The sequence below is a fragment of the Sorex fumeus genome, unplaced genomic scaffold (assembly GCF_029834395.1).
Source record: "Sorex fumeus unplaced genomic scaffold, SorFum_2.1 ptg000033l, whole genome shotgun sequence".
Lineage (NCBI taxonomy): Eukaryota > Metazoa > Chordata > Mammalia > Eulipotyphla > Soricidae > Sorex > Sorex fumeus.
Window position 1 is genome coordinate 26,704,996 of NW_026606090.1, and position 14,087 is coordinate 26,719,082.

Genomic DNA, 14,087 nt, shown 5'->3' on the forward strand with positions numbered 1-14,087 from the left:
TGCCTGTTGCTGTAGGTTTGAACTTCTTTTCACTAAGATCCAGAGTTGATTTCCACAACTTCTTAAAATTGGGTTGATTTTGTGTTATGCTCACTAATAGTGAGTAAAGGAAACGACTGTTTCAAGTCTAGGCCTGGGATGTGGTCCAGCTTACTCTGCAAACTGTCCTACCATCCCAGTAGTGTAGAATAGCACTGACTTATCCTTTCTGCCTTGCCACAAGGAGCTTAGGTTTATTGGGTTACTCCCATCACAGTGCTCCTATTACTCAGTGTTTACTTGTAACCTCTTCCTTTGTGCTCTGTTGACTTGTAAATATTGCTTTTCTCTTCTCCTTATGCCCTTTGCATAATTAATTCAGAGCGATGTCCTTTTTGTATGGACACAAGAAGACAGTTAATGCTATGCTTTCCTAACTTGGGACTTAATTGACTCTGAATGATATTTACCTCCTGGACCTGCGTTCTCTCACTTAAGCCTCAGTTGCCCTTACTTCCTAGTATGCCAAAAGCAGGGTCCCTATGACGGACTGAATAGACCCAGGGCAAGATGTGAGTATTTGCTACCCTGGCATGGAAATGGGCCTGGCCAAAGAGCCATAAAACTTAACTATGAGTTAAGAGCATGGTCATGAACAAATTCTATAATGATCCAAAAAGTAATAAATAGATTCGGACCCTGCTAGGGTTAGAAAAGATTAAACCTGCCTGAGCACTGTAGTCTGAGTCCGTGGCAAGATGTTCCCAGGAGATCCACTTTGCAAGCTCAGTTTATCTCTTCCTGTATAATTGTTTTTTTGTAAATGGCTTTACAGGGACACTGTCTCGTTTGCCAAGGTGTTAAAAATCAAATGGGCTGGTCATGTAATGAGATTTAAAGACGACTGCTGGACTAGAGCTGTTACCGACTGGATTCCACGGGATGTCAAAAGACCGCGTGGCCGCCCACCTACCAGATGGTCAGACTTCTTCATCAAGATCATGAACAATCGGTTTGAGGCTCTTCATGTTCCTAGAGCGAACAGATGCCATTGGGCTACACTAGCACACGACAGGGACAAATGGAGACGTCACTGGCGCCCGCTCGAGCAAATTGACGACTAACGGGAAGTCAAGTGATCAAGTGAAATGGCTTTACTGCCATTCAAGCTTCTGTTTTTTGGTTGTTTTATAATTCTGGTTTTTTTTCTCCAGTTTTTTCTTTCTTTTTTTTTTTTGTGAAACACCATGAGGTATAGTTGTAGACTTAAAATTTTTTGTGCTTGGGTTTGAGTTATACAATGATCGAGTACCCATCTCTCCACCAGTGCCCACTATCCACCACCAATGATCCCAGTATCCCTCCCACTACCCCCCATTCCCCCCATCCCACCCCGCCTCTGTGGCAGGGCATTCCCCTTTGTGTCTGTCTCCTTTTGGGTATTGTGGTTTGCAATAGAGTTATTGAGTGGCAATCATGTATGGTCTATAGTCCACTTTCAGCATGGATCTCCCATCCTGGGAGGATCCTCCCAAAAACCTTTACTTGGTGTTCCCTTCTCTACTGAGCTGCCTTTTCCCCAAGCATGTGCAGATGGCCTCCAAGCCATGGAACGAACCTCCTGGTACTTATCTCGACTATTCTTGGGTGTTAGTCTCCTATTTTGTTACTTTATATTCCACAGATGAATGCAGTCTTTCTGTCTGTCCCTCTATTTCTGACTCATTTCACTTAGCATGATACTTTCCATGTAGAACCACTTGTATGTAAATTTCATGACTTCATCTTTTCTAGGGCTAGATCAACAGCACAGCACTAGGGCATTTGCCTTGCATGCAGCCAATGTGGCCGACCCGAGTTTGATTCCACCGCCCCTCTTGGAGAGCCCGGCAAGCTACCGAGAGTATCTCACTCGCACGACAGAGCCTGGCAAGCTACCCGTGATGTATCCGATATGCCAAACACAGTAACAACAAAGTCTCCAATGGAGACATTACTGGGCCCGCTCAAGCAAATCGATGAACAACGGGAGAACAGTGACAGTGACAGTGACATCTTTTCTAACAGCTGCATAGTACTCCATTGTGTAGATGTTCCATAGTATCTTTAACCAGTCATCTGTTCTCGGGCACTCGGGTTTTTTTCCAGATTCTGGATATTGTAAACTGTGCTGCAATGAACAAACAAGTGCAGATGTCACTTCGGCTATACTTTTTTTTGCATCTCTGGGATATATTCCCAGGAGTGGTATTGCTGCGTCAAATAGGAGCTCAATTTCTAATTTTGTGAGAAGCGTTCATACTGTTTTCTAGGAGGGCTGAACCAGTCTGCATTCCCACCAGCAGTGTAGAAGGGTCCCTTTCTCCCCATATCCAGGCCAACACTGGTTGCTTTTGTTCTTTTCGTTGTATGCCAGTCTCTGTGTTGTGAGATAGTATCTCATAGTTGTTTTGATCTGCATCTCCCTGATTGTTTAGTGATGAAGAGGATTTTTTCATGTGCCTTTTTACCATTCATATTTCTTCCTTAAGAAAGTTTCTGTTCAGAAAATAAATAGTATTAAGAAGTAGAATTATGATGTTTATTAAGATGTTTGTGGCTGGTTCTGGAGGTCTTCAGCTGAGGTCTTTGGGTTGAGTTTTCCTCCCTGCCCTGAGCAGAGCTTTGACAGCTGAAGACCTCCAGAACCAGTCACAACCATGCTGAAACCACTCTCTACACGCATGAAGGTACTGGCAGAGGAACAAAGGCATGCGGGTCCCAGGGCTGAGATCTCCAAGCCTGTTTAGATCGGGGCTGAGCATCCTCCACCCAGATCCTCCATCTTCCAGTAGGCAGGGGTCACACCCACCAACTGGCCCCATTGTGCAGTGTAATCCCATCAACGGCCAAGACCCAGAGACAATAAAATCCAGCTCCTGGAAGTGCGTGGCCGCATTTGTGGCCATGCGACATCTCATTATCTCATTTTTACTTTGGACAACCTGGCAAGCTACTGAATGTAACCTGCCCACATGGCAGAGTATGGCAAACTCCCCGTTGTGTACCTAATATTCCAAACACCAGTAACAATGATGGCTTTCATTCTCCTAACCCTGAAAGTGCCTTGAATATGGCACTTTTTAAAATCTCAGGACTAGGACGAAGGAGACGTTACTGGGGCCTGCTCAAGACAATCGACGAACAGCAGGATGATCATGATTGTGATCGTGATTAAGATGCTTAATTAAGTTATTGGACTAAGGAGAAGAGGAAAGCAATATTTACAAGTCAACAGAGCACAAAGAAGTTAGAAGTAAACAAAGAGGAATGGGAGCACTGTGATTGGAGTAACAAAATAAACCTAAACTCCCTGTGGCAAGGAAGAAAGGACAAACCAGTGTTATCCTAAACAGTAGAACCTTGAACTAGCTCACTGAATGATGACACGATTGTCACTATCTCCTCTTTGGTCTCCAATAACAGTTAGTCAGCTGCCAAATTTTGAAGAAAGCCAGCCAGCCAGTGCCCAGACAACCTAAAAATGATTACAGATTTAAAAGTGATCGAGTCAGGTGCCAGTTCAGACCAAAAGTAGACAACCAAATCCAACAAAAGTTTCTCCCTACAGAATCATGAAGTTACTTAAGTAAATAAACTGGGAAAAGTAAATTTATTGCAACAATAGCTGAGATAGGCAACTAGTCAAGGGAATCAACAAGCTGTGACAAGAGAAGAGAAGGGAGAGTTCTTCCTCAGCTCCTCCTGCAGATTTCCTGTGAATGCCTCCTATTCATCCTTTGGGGAGGAAAAGAACCAAATATAACATTTCATCTGGGCTGGCCTCCCCGTGCACACCCAGGGTGAATAAAATCCTAGAGTGAACCCAAAAAGAACAAAGCTGATATGCCTCACTCTACCCACTAGTCTATTTTCACATCCGCGTGACTATATCTAGACCTTTGGCTGCTGTGTTATCACTGATAGGCTGGAAATTTCACTGCAGTACTCTCACACACACTTGGCTTTGGTGCTCTCGTGACCACATCTCCTTCTGTGGTCCCAAGGATCACATGAAGTGGGGCATGGAAGGGGGTGAAAGGCAGGTGCTTTACCTGAGTCACATTCCGAATTCCCACTCCACCACACTTGTGTAATCATCTGTTTTGTAGCTGTAAGAGACGGGAAAGATTTTTGCCAGATGTCTGCAGTAATATTGAAAACTCCGAAAAGAATCGTAAAACAAGATTTTGGAGAAGAGTGCATAGAACCAATAGTCAAACAAAATATATGACAAGTAATAGGTAAATTTCAACTTCATCAGTACCTGTTCTACTTTCTACTAAAAACATAGACTGAGGATTAAGATCTTATATTTCCTTCACAACGCATATTATGAAAAGATAAATATATTTATAAAATTAAATTAGAGATTAGACACTTGGTGTGAGATCTGTTTTAAAGAATTATCTGGTCTCAATTACACAAAAATTGTGCTAACATAAACAAAATTCAAATCAACAGAACTTTTGTCACACTTAATGTTTAAGGAGAAAAGAACAAGTGTGAGAATATTAATCAGTTTAAGATAGAAGCGGCTGAAAGTGATATAAAACCTAAAATAACATGACCTAAATTAAAAAATATTTTATTTCTCTCTCATACAAATGAAATCTAGAGGTGAGCGATTTAGAGCTGGTCTGCATTCTCGTTACTTGGCAAGAACTAAAAGATATCACATATGAAAGAGTCCACATTTTGCTGGAATAGGGCTGAATAATATAGCCATTAACTACTACAACCAAGGGCCCTGCTACAAAGACCATCATTTCGTCACATAGAGAAAGAGCACTGAAATTGGAAAAGACTGACAGCCTCCATTCTGATCATATAAAAAACATCATGGGCCCAAAGTTAATAAATATGTGCATCTCTGATTTCATCTTTAAAATGGAGATGGTAATTCTGCCCTGCATGATAACAGCAACCCTGAGGTCAGAGTATCTGGCTTACACTAGACATTTGATGTAATTTCCTAACCCTAGTGATTTGGAAGATTGTGTTAATGTATAAAAGGACATAAATAGCACTTTATCACAGGAATTGCTTGCCTAATATAAAATGGTAATTGTTCTCTGAATTGGAAATATTTATCCAAAGCAATACGGTGTATCAAGGTTTTAACTAGCTTGATAACTGAGCCTTCTTCAACTCTTTTTCTAAACCTAATTATCTGACATGGGTGTTGCATTAGAATCATTGAAGAGTTTGTACAACATGCAGATTCCTTGCTCTGAACCCAGATCACTAAATTATAATTTCCCCAAGGAATCTTTATTTTCACAAATAGTTTTAACAATAGTTGCTGGATAGTTGATCTTTGGCAGAGGGTAAATGAGATGCATTGGGCAGCCCGGGTCCTGAGATGCCTGCTGGGATGGGGTCAGGTGCCTTGGGAAAGAGTGCGAAGCTCTGACTTTACATGTGGCATCCTCAGGAGGGTCTCCCAAGCACTACGCCGGAAGTAGCCTAGAAGCACTGCTGCGGTGGCCCTCAAACAAAAAGATGCAAAGGGGAAAGAGAACAAAAGGGAATGCCCTGCCACAGAGGCAGGGTGGGATGGGGGAGATGGGGGTGGGAGGGATACTGGGATCAGTGGTGGTGGAAAGTGGGCACTGGTGGAGGGATGGGTATTTGATCATTGTATAATTGAAACCCAAGCACAAAAATTTGTAAATCTACAACTGTACCTCATGGTGTTTCACTAATGAAAATTAAAAAAAAAAAAAGATGCCAGTGGAGGTCTGAGATCTGCTGGTCATTGGATTTGTTCTCCAAGGAATGTATAAAATTTTATTTTGTATTTATTTCCCAACAATGGCATCTTCCCATGTTGCCGCAATAGTACCAAAGAGTTCCCAGTTGGTGGTCATTCTGGGAGTTCTCTTTTTGAACTTTGCAGCCCTTTCTCCCCGCTCTGTGAAGTAGAATTTTGCACGAAGGAGACGGTGGTCCGATCCCGTTCGAAATTTTGGGACAACAGCGACATCAGTCAGGCAAAACCGTCGATTGAATATGATGTGGTCTATTTCGTTGTGGAATCGTCCACCGGGAGACTCCCATGTCCATCGTTTAGATTCTGCCTTCTGGAACTGTGAGTTACCATGAATGGTCTTGGTCGACATGATGAACTCAGACAGTCTCTCACCCTGTTCGTTCCATTCTAGGCCATGGGTCCCGATGTGAAGTTCTTCAGCTGATCTTCTCGGTCTTATCTTGGCATTAAAATCACCCACAATGATTTTGTAGAAGGTGTGGTCTTCTTTATAGAACTTCTCTAGCTCCATATAGAACTTCTCGATTTCTCTTTCATCATAATGAGATGTTGGTGTGTAGACAACGAAGATAGAAACTGCAGGCAGTGAGCCACATCTATTCAAATGTAAATGTCCAATTCGGGTTGTTAGGCATTCGAATGAATCAGTGCTCTTGGCCAAGTTTGTGTTGACAAGGACACCGACGCCTCCAACACCTCTTTTATTGCATGTTCCGAGGAACAATTCTTCTCCAGTGTCTAAAACGGCATGGTGAGATTCGTGCCTTCTTGTCTCAGTCTGACCAATGATGTCGTACTTGATCATTCGAGCTTGTACCATCAGGTCCTCAATGGATACATCTGATGCTAACGTACGTGCATTGAAAGTACAGACGATCATTTTTGTCTTCCTTCGTTGTGGCAGCCTAGGTCGGCCTTGAGATTTTGTTGGCCTTGAGATTTTGACGAGGAATACGATCGAATGGTTCAGCACCTCCATGAATGTGAGAGGAACGCCAAGAGAGAGATAGCCACAAAAAATCGCCTATCTTCGAAAACTCTTGAGCTAATTCGCCAGCATGGTTTGGCGCATGCCTCAGGCAACCGCAAGCTAACATCCGAGCTCGCAAAGCAGTGCAGAGATGCGATCAAGGAAGACCTCAAAGAGAGAAGAGCAGAAGTACTGGTAGATGTGGCAGAAGCCGGGAAAAGTATTCATAACGCCCGCCTGTCCTTCGCCAACCACAAGACCAAGATGACTGCCCTCCGACGTCCCGATTGATCCATCACATCCTCCAGAACGGCAATGGAGAAGATTATCAATGACTTCTACTCAAATCTCTTCAATATCCATGTCCATTTGCCAACATACCAAATTCCACAGGATGGATATGTCGTTCCCAACGTTCTCCCTTCCAAAATCCGACACGACATTTCGTTGGTAAAGAAACAAACAGCACCCGGCACAGACAAGGTCAGACCTGAACACCTGAAGAACCTGCCGTCAGTACTCATCAATACACTGGCTCGGCTCTTCACTTGCTACTTGTCTGAATGCAAGGTTCCGTCCCAATGGAAAACCAGCAGGACCGTACTACTGTTCAAGAAGGGAGACATCCATGACATTGGCAACTATCGCCCGATCTGCCTATTGTCTGTCATCTACAAGTTGTTCACTCGACTCATCCTAAATAGGATTGGCAGAACACTAGATGAAGGACAACCATGCGAGCAAGCCGGGTTCCACAAAGGATTCAGCACCATCGACCATATCCACATGATAACCAAGCTCATTGAGGTTTCTTGGGAGTTCAAGATGCCGCTCTGTTTAACGTTCATTGATTTAAAGAAGGCCTTTGATTCTGTTGAGACGGAAGCGGTCATTGAAGCCCTACCCAATCAGGGCATTCAAGCCCAATACATCAGGATCCTCCGTGAGCTGTATTGCAGATTCACTACCAGGATCTCACCATTCTACAAAGAATTGATCGTTGATGTCAAGAGAGGGGTGCGGCAGGGTGATACCATTTCACCGAAACTCTTCAGTGCCACCCTCGAGAACATCATGCGACGACTGGAATGGGGAGGAATGGGAGTGAAGATAGATGGTCGGCAACTACACCACCTCCGCTTTGCTGATGACATTGTTTTAATAACACCAAACATCAGCCAAGCGGCACAAATGCTGGCCGACTTTGACCGTGAGTGTGGAAAGGTAGGACTACAGCTGAATCTTACGAAGACAATGTTTATGAGAAACAGCCTCGTTCCTGACACCCCATTTGCTCTGAACAAAACGACCATCTCCGAATGCAACAGCTATGTGTACCTAGGTCGAGAGGTCAATATGACAAATGACCTGGCACCCGAGCTGCGCAGGAGGAAGAGAGCGGCTTGGAATGCCTTCACGAACGTCCAAGAAATAGCTAAGAGGACGAAGAACCTCCGGCTCTTGGGACATCTCTTTGATTCCACTGTTCTTCCTGCATTAACCTATGCCTCAGAGACCTGGGCCCTACGCAAACAAGATGAGAACACTATTCAGGTCTCCCAAAGAAGAATAGAAAGAGCTATGCTTGGAATATCACATTTCACTCAAATGAGAGAAAAAATCCAGAGTTCTGACATCCGTCGACGATCAAAAATCAGGGACGCTGTCTCATTTGCCAAGGTGTCGAAAATCAGATGGGCTGGTCACGTAATGAGATTTAAAGACGACCGCTGGACTAGAGCTGTTACCGACTGGATTCCACGGGATGTCAAAAGACCGCGTGGCCGCCCACCTACCAGATGGTCAGACTTCTTCGTCAAGATCATGAACGATCGGTTTGAGGCCCTTCATGTTCCCGGAGCGAACAAATGCCATTGGGCTACACTAGCACGCGATAGGGACAAATGGAGGCGTTACTGGCGCCTGCTCGAGCAAATCGATGACTAACGGGAAGTTAAGTGATTAAGTGATTAAGTGATTTATTTCCCAGGAAAATTCTAGCACTGCCTTGAGAGAGCAACTGCAAATACATTATACTGCCCCTCGAGGGGCATTTTCCCTCTGCCTAAAGACTGATCCCCAGACCACACTTGAGAACATATTGCTTTAAAATGAAAAGTAAAGTTGTTTCTATTGATCTTATTGAAAACCATCTTGTTATTGACACTGGCTTTCTTACACCTCAGTTTTAGGGTCAGGATTGTGGATGGTGGAACCATATGAGGGAGGTGGGGGGTGAAAAAGGAACATGGAGGGGGTGAGTTAACGTTGTAATTTAAAGATCATTTATGAGCACACAGAAGAGTCCTTAAGCTAATAGTTTAGAAAGAATGCCAACGAAGTTCTTCTCCACACTTCTTTTCAACAATACCAGGTATCGTTAAACCCCAAGAAGCTCCTTACACCCCGCCAACCGCCCACCTGCTTCTTTTCCCTTTATGTTTTTCTTGCTTTCCAGGGAGGAAGAGAGCTGCTTAACCTGGTGTCTCCTCTGAGTGGAGCATTCAGCGAATTACATTTTGCTTCAAATCTTGTGATTTCTTCCTAAGAAATCATCACTGTTATAATAGCAAGACAATTAGAGATGCAGTGAGGAGGATTTGATTAATACGGCTTCCAAAATTTCCCATCTAACGAGAATGTGAATTTCTATGCCGGAACAGTCAGGAGGTTTGGATCCCAAGTGGGAGCAGAATTGGTGGTATCTTTTAATAAGTGTGATTATCTGTGTGTGTATGCACACTTTAATTGCTTATTATAAACCAAAAGTAATTGGATGTATATTTATGCACAGTTTCCTCTACTTTGCACATTTGTGAGAAGTGTTTATTGCAGAAGGATTCATTTTGTGTCTGCAAATGGCTGTTCTATATATACATGAAAGAAAAGCACTTTTTAGACAAGAAGGTGGGGAAACCCAAAAGCTTCCTTTTTACTAAAATCACAGTGCCTTCGGCGGCAATGAGATAGGTGTGCCAGTGCAGTTAACTGCATTAAAAGTTTAGAAGATTTGGCCACAAAGATAGCACACTTGCTTTGCATGCAGCTCCCCTTGTTCGGGTCTACGTACTACATAAGGTCCACCAAGCTCTGGCAAGTGTGATCCCTGAGTGTAGAGAAAAGATTAAACCTTGAGTACCGTTGGGTGTGGCCTAAAAATATTAAGAAGAAGAAAAAAGGAAAAGGTCTATCTCATGTAGCCAGACAACCTTAATGTTTTCAACTTCTTGATAGAGAATTTTGGAAAACTAGCTCCAGATATTTACTGTGACAAGCTCAGAGAACAGAATCCTGAGCCTATTTTCACTTTTCTCATTAGCCTAACATACATTTTGCTTCACACACTGAAATGTTGCCTAATGACACAAACACCATATGCGCTAGAATATATCTCTTATCAGCACAACTTTAGCATCCACTCAATCATGCAACCTGTAATCAACCTAATAAATTAACGCCTTTAAAACCCCTTTACCAAATACACCTCCCCTTGAGAAGGCTCTCAACCATGCCCTGGGTGTTCAATATCACAACAGTAATTCTGCTTTTGTCCATACTCTGTCTTGTCCTTGAATACTTTCTTGTGACAAGACAAGAACCTGGCACTTGGGAGAAGGCCATTCTGCCATAGTACTTTGGGTATGTAAAAAAATCAAATTTCTTCCCAATCTAGTCTCCTGAAATTTGGGGTGGCAAGGGTCAATTCCCAAGATAAGCAGATCAAGCTAGTATAGATGTAGTGTGACAGCCACCTTGTGAGTCTGGAAAGATAATTCCCTCTGCAGAAAGTCCTCACTTTCCCAGTCCCTTACCTCTGTTTTCCTTGAGGATCAGTAGTAAGCAGAAACTCACCAGGATTCTCCTTCATCTAGAAGCTTCATGGAGTCTGTCTGATCTCTGGCAATAACATTTCAGGGCTGTGAAACTTTACCTTAAAGTCTTCTAAGCTTTGGGAGCTGGAGCAATAGCACAGCGGGTTGGGCGTTTGCCTTGCACGCAGCCAACCCGATTCAATTCCCAGCATCCCATATGGTCCCCTGAGCACTGCCAGGAGTGATTCCTGAGTACAAAGCCAGGAGTAACCCCTGAGCATCACCAGATATGACCCCGAAAAGCAAAAAAAAAAAAATAAATAAATAGAAAATAAAGTCTTCTAAGATACTGCAAATGAATTGTGCACACATTAGAGAATATATTTTAAACAAAGCTAGACCTTGTTTTACTAACATTCTAATCATTAATATTCCTTAAAATATTTTCTTTTTCCACTTGTTGGGTAATGTCTATTTTTCCTATGTTCTCTGTAGTTAAAAACTCTGAAAGAGGGAAGGTCACAATGGTAATGAGTGGGATTGTACCGGATAGAACATTGCGTGCTTGAAACAACTGTATTGTAAATAACCTTATAAATAACCATGCTTTCTGATAAACATAATATTTAAAATAATTTAAATAAATAAGTAAAAACTCCAAAATATCTTTGGGCAATCTACAGTCAAGGTGGTATCAAAATATTATTATTTTCTAGTTTATGCATTGAGGAAAACATGGGTAGAACTCTCCATAATATGGACCTCTGAGAGATCATCAGTGATTTTACTCTATTGGGAAAGATAACAAAAGCAAAAATAAATGATACTGCATGCATTAAACTAAAAAGGCTTTGCATGATAAAAAGAAATCAGACTGAAATTAACATTGCTGAATTGGAGAAAATATTTACACACAATACATCAAATAAAAGGCTAATATCCACCAAGAAAATTTAAATCACAATCACAAATCATCCTGTTATTCGTCGATTGCCGCGAGCAGGCCCCAGTAACGTCTCCTTCATCCTAGCCCTGAGATTATATTCAAGGCTTTTTAGGAGAATGAGACCCATCATTGTTACTGGTATTTGGCATATTGGGTACGCCAAGGGGAGTTTGCCAGACTCTGCCCTGTGGGCAGGCTACATTCGGTAACCTGCCAGTTTGTCCAAAGTAGGAATGAGATAATAAGATGTCATAATAAGATGTCGCACGGCCGCAAATACGGCCGCGCGGTTCCGGGATCTGGTTTTTATAGTCTCTGAGTCTTGGCCGCTGATGGGATTACACGGCGCCAGGGGGCCAGTTGGTGGGTGTGACCCCCGCCTACTAGAATTTGGAGGATCTGTGTGGAGGATGCTCGGCCCAAATCCGAGTAGGCTTGGAGATAAGATATCATCTCACTAGTGAGGATGGCATGGCATACATCAAAGGGATGAGGAGCAAGGCAGTTTTAGCTGAAATGCAGAAAAATAAAACCCTCATTCACAGTTGTTGGTAATGTCATCTAGTTGAACCTCCATGGAAAACAATTGGAGATTTATCCAAAAAGTAAGACTAAAGCATCCGCGTGACCTTGCGTTTCTACTTGTTGACATCTATCCCCAAACAGAAAAACATTAATTTGAAAAGATATATATACACTGATGTAAATTGCAACACTTAGTGCAATAGGAAAGATTTGGAAATAGCCCAGATATCTAGTAAAATTTGAATAAGAATTTGTGGTAGATATAGATGATAGATGATAGATAGATAGATAGATAGATAGATAGATAGATAGACAGATAATGGAATAATATGAATCTATAGAAAAGATGAAATCTTATTGTTTGCTGCAATGTGAATACAAGTGACCAAAGCAAACCAAGTGGTTAAGAGTTCAGACATGGGAGAGAAGTTCATGGGTGCTTGGATACTGGCAGGTATAATCCACTAAACGTCATTACTATGACAGTTTACCACATCACCCAATAATATACAGTTACCCAGAGATCCTTGATGTTTCATTGTCATATAAAGGATGAGATGTCTGAACAAAAACAACATAAAAAAAAAAAACCCTTTTTTCCCCTTCCACCTCTTTTCCCCTGGGCAGCAAGATGGCAGCCGCCTCAGAGCTCTTTGGAAAGTCAGGTATGAGCTGGTGGTGACAGGGAAACTGCAACCTCATGGGAAGGGAGGCATTCCCAGCTCGTCCTTCACAACCTACCGAGGTCACGAGTTGCCCGCTATGAGCAGCTCTCCAGCATGGCCATGGCTCCAGAGCCACAGAAACCAATCTCGTAATTATCTGACTCTTGGCAGAAATCCCCCCAGACATAATAAGTAAAATATCAGAAATTCAAAATCGCGCAGCCGCAACATCATATGGTTCTCATAACCAGCTGTAGAAAAATTATTTCACAATGCCTTTTCAGCAGTTCTGATTGTTGGGTAAGGTAAAGGTAAAGGTAAAGGCCCTCCCGTTGATTGTCAATTTGCTCGAGCAGGCCCAGTAACGTCTCCATTGGAGACTTTGTTGTTACTGTGTTTGGCATATCGAATACTCTCGGTAGCTTGCCGGGCTCTCCGAGAGGGGTGGAGGAATCGAACTCGGGTCGGCCATGTTGGCCGCTTGTAAGGCGAACGCCCTACCGCTGTGCTATCGTTTGTTGGGTGTAAACTCTAAACATAATGGTGCATCATTTGTCGAAATAATGAATGTAATCAAAGTAGATAGTTAAGTAGAATTCATCTTCCTCACAGGCATTGGGAGGGTTGGGAGGGGGGTATATTGGAGTTTTTGTTGGTGAAAAATAAGTACTGGTGAAGGGAAAGGTCTTTGATCATTGCATGACCAAGACTTAAACCTGAAAGCTTTGTAACTTTTCCCATAGTGATTCAATAAAAAAATTTTTTTAAAAAACCCTCTTATTGTGTCTTCTGTCAGCATACTTTACCTTGAAGAGAGGCTTAACAAATGAAAATTGGTATTCATTTAGGTTATTAAAAACAGTTGATGACTTCAATTAAAAGCAATTGATGACATCAACACAAGACACATGGACTTTCTACTATAAGCAAAAAAAAAAGAACAAGAGAATGAAGAGTGAAATAGAAAAGATGACCTTTTAGGATGGATTTCTTTCTTTTCCCTGTAACTTCTGGTTCACATATACTCGCTGTGGTGGCATGTGCTAACTCTGTCCTCATGGGGATTGGTAGCATTTTTTTCAAGTGTTTTGCTTCAATTTTCCTTCTGTAGCCAGAGTACCTACCTGGAATAATTATTACTGAGAAAAAAAGATCCTGGTAGTGAGTGAATCTGCAATACAGCTCACGCAAGATCCTGATGTATTGAGTTCGAATGCCCTGTTTGGCTAGGGCTTCAATGACCGCTTCAGTCTCAACAGAATCAAAGGTCTTCTTTAAATCAATGAATGTTAGACAGAGCGGCATCTTGAACTCCGGAGAAACCTCAATGAGCTTGGTTATCATGTGAATATGGTCGATTGTGCCGAATCCTTTT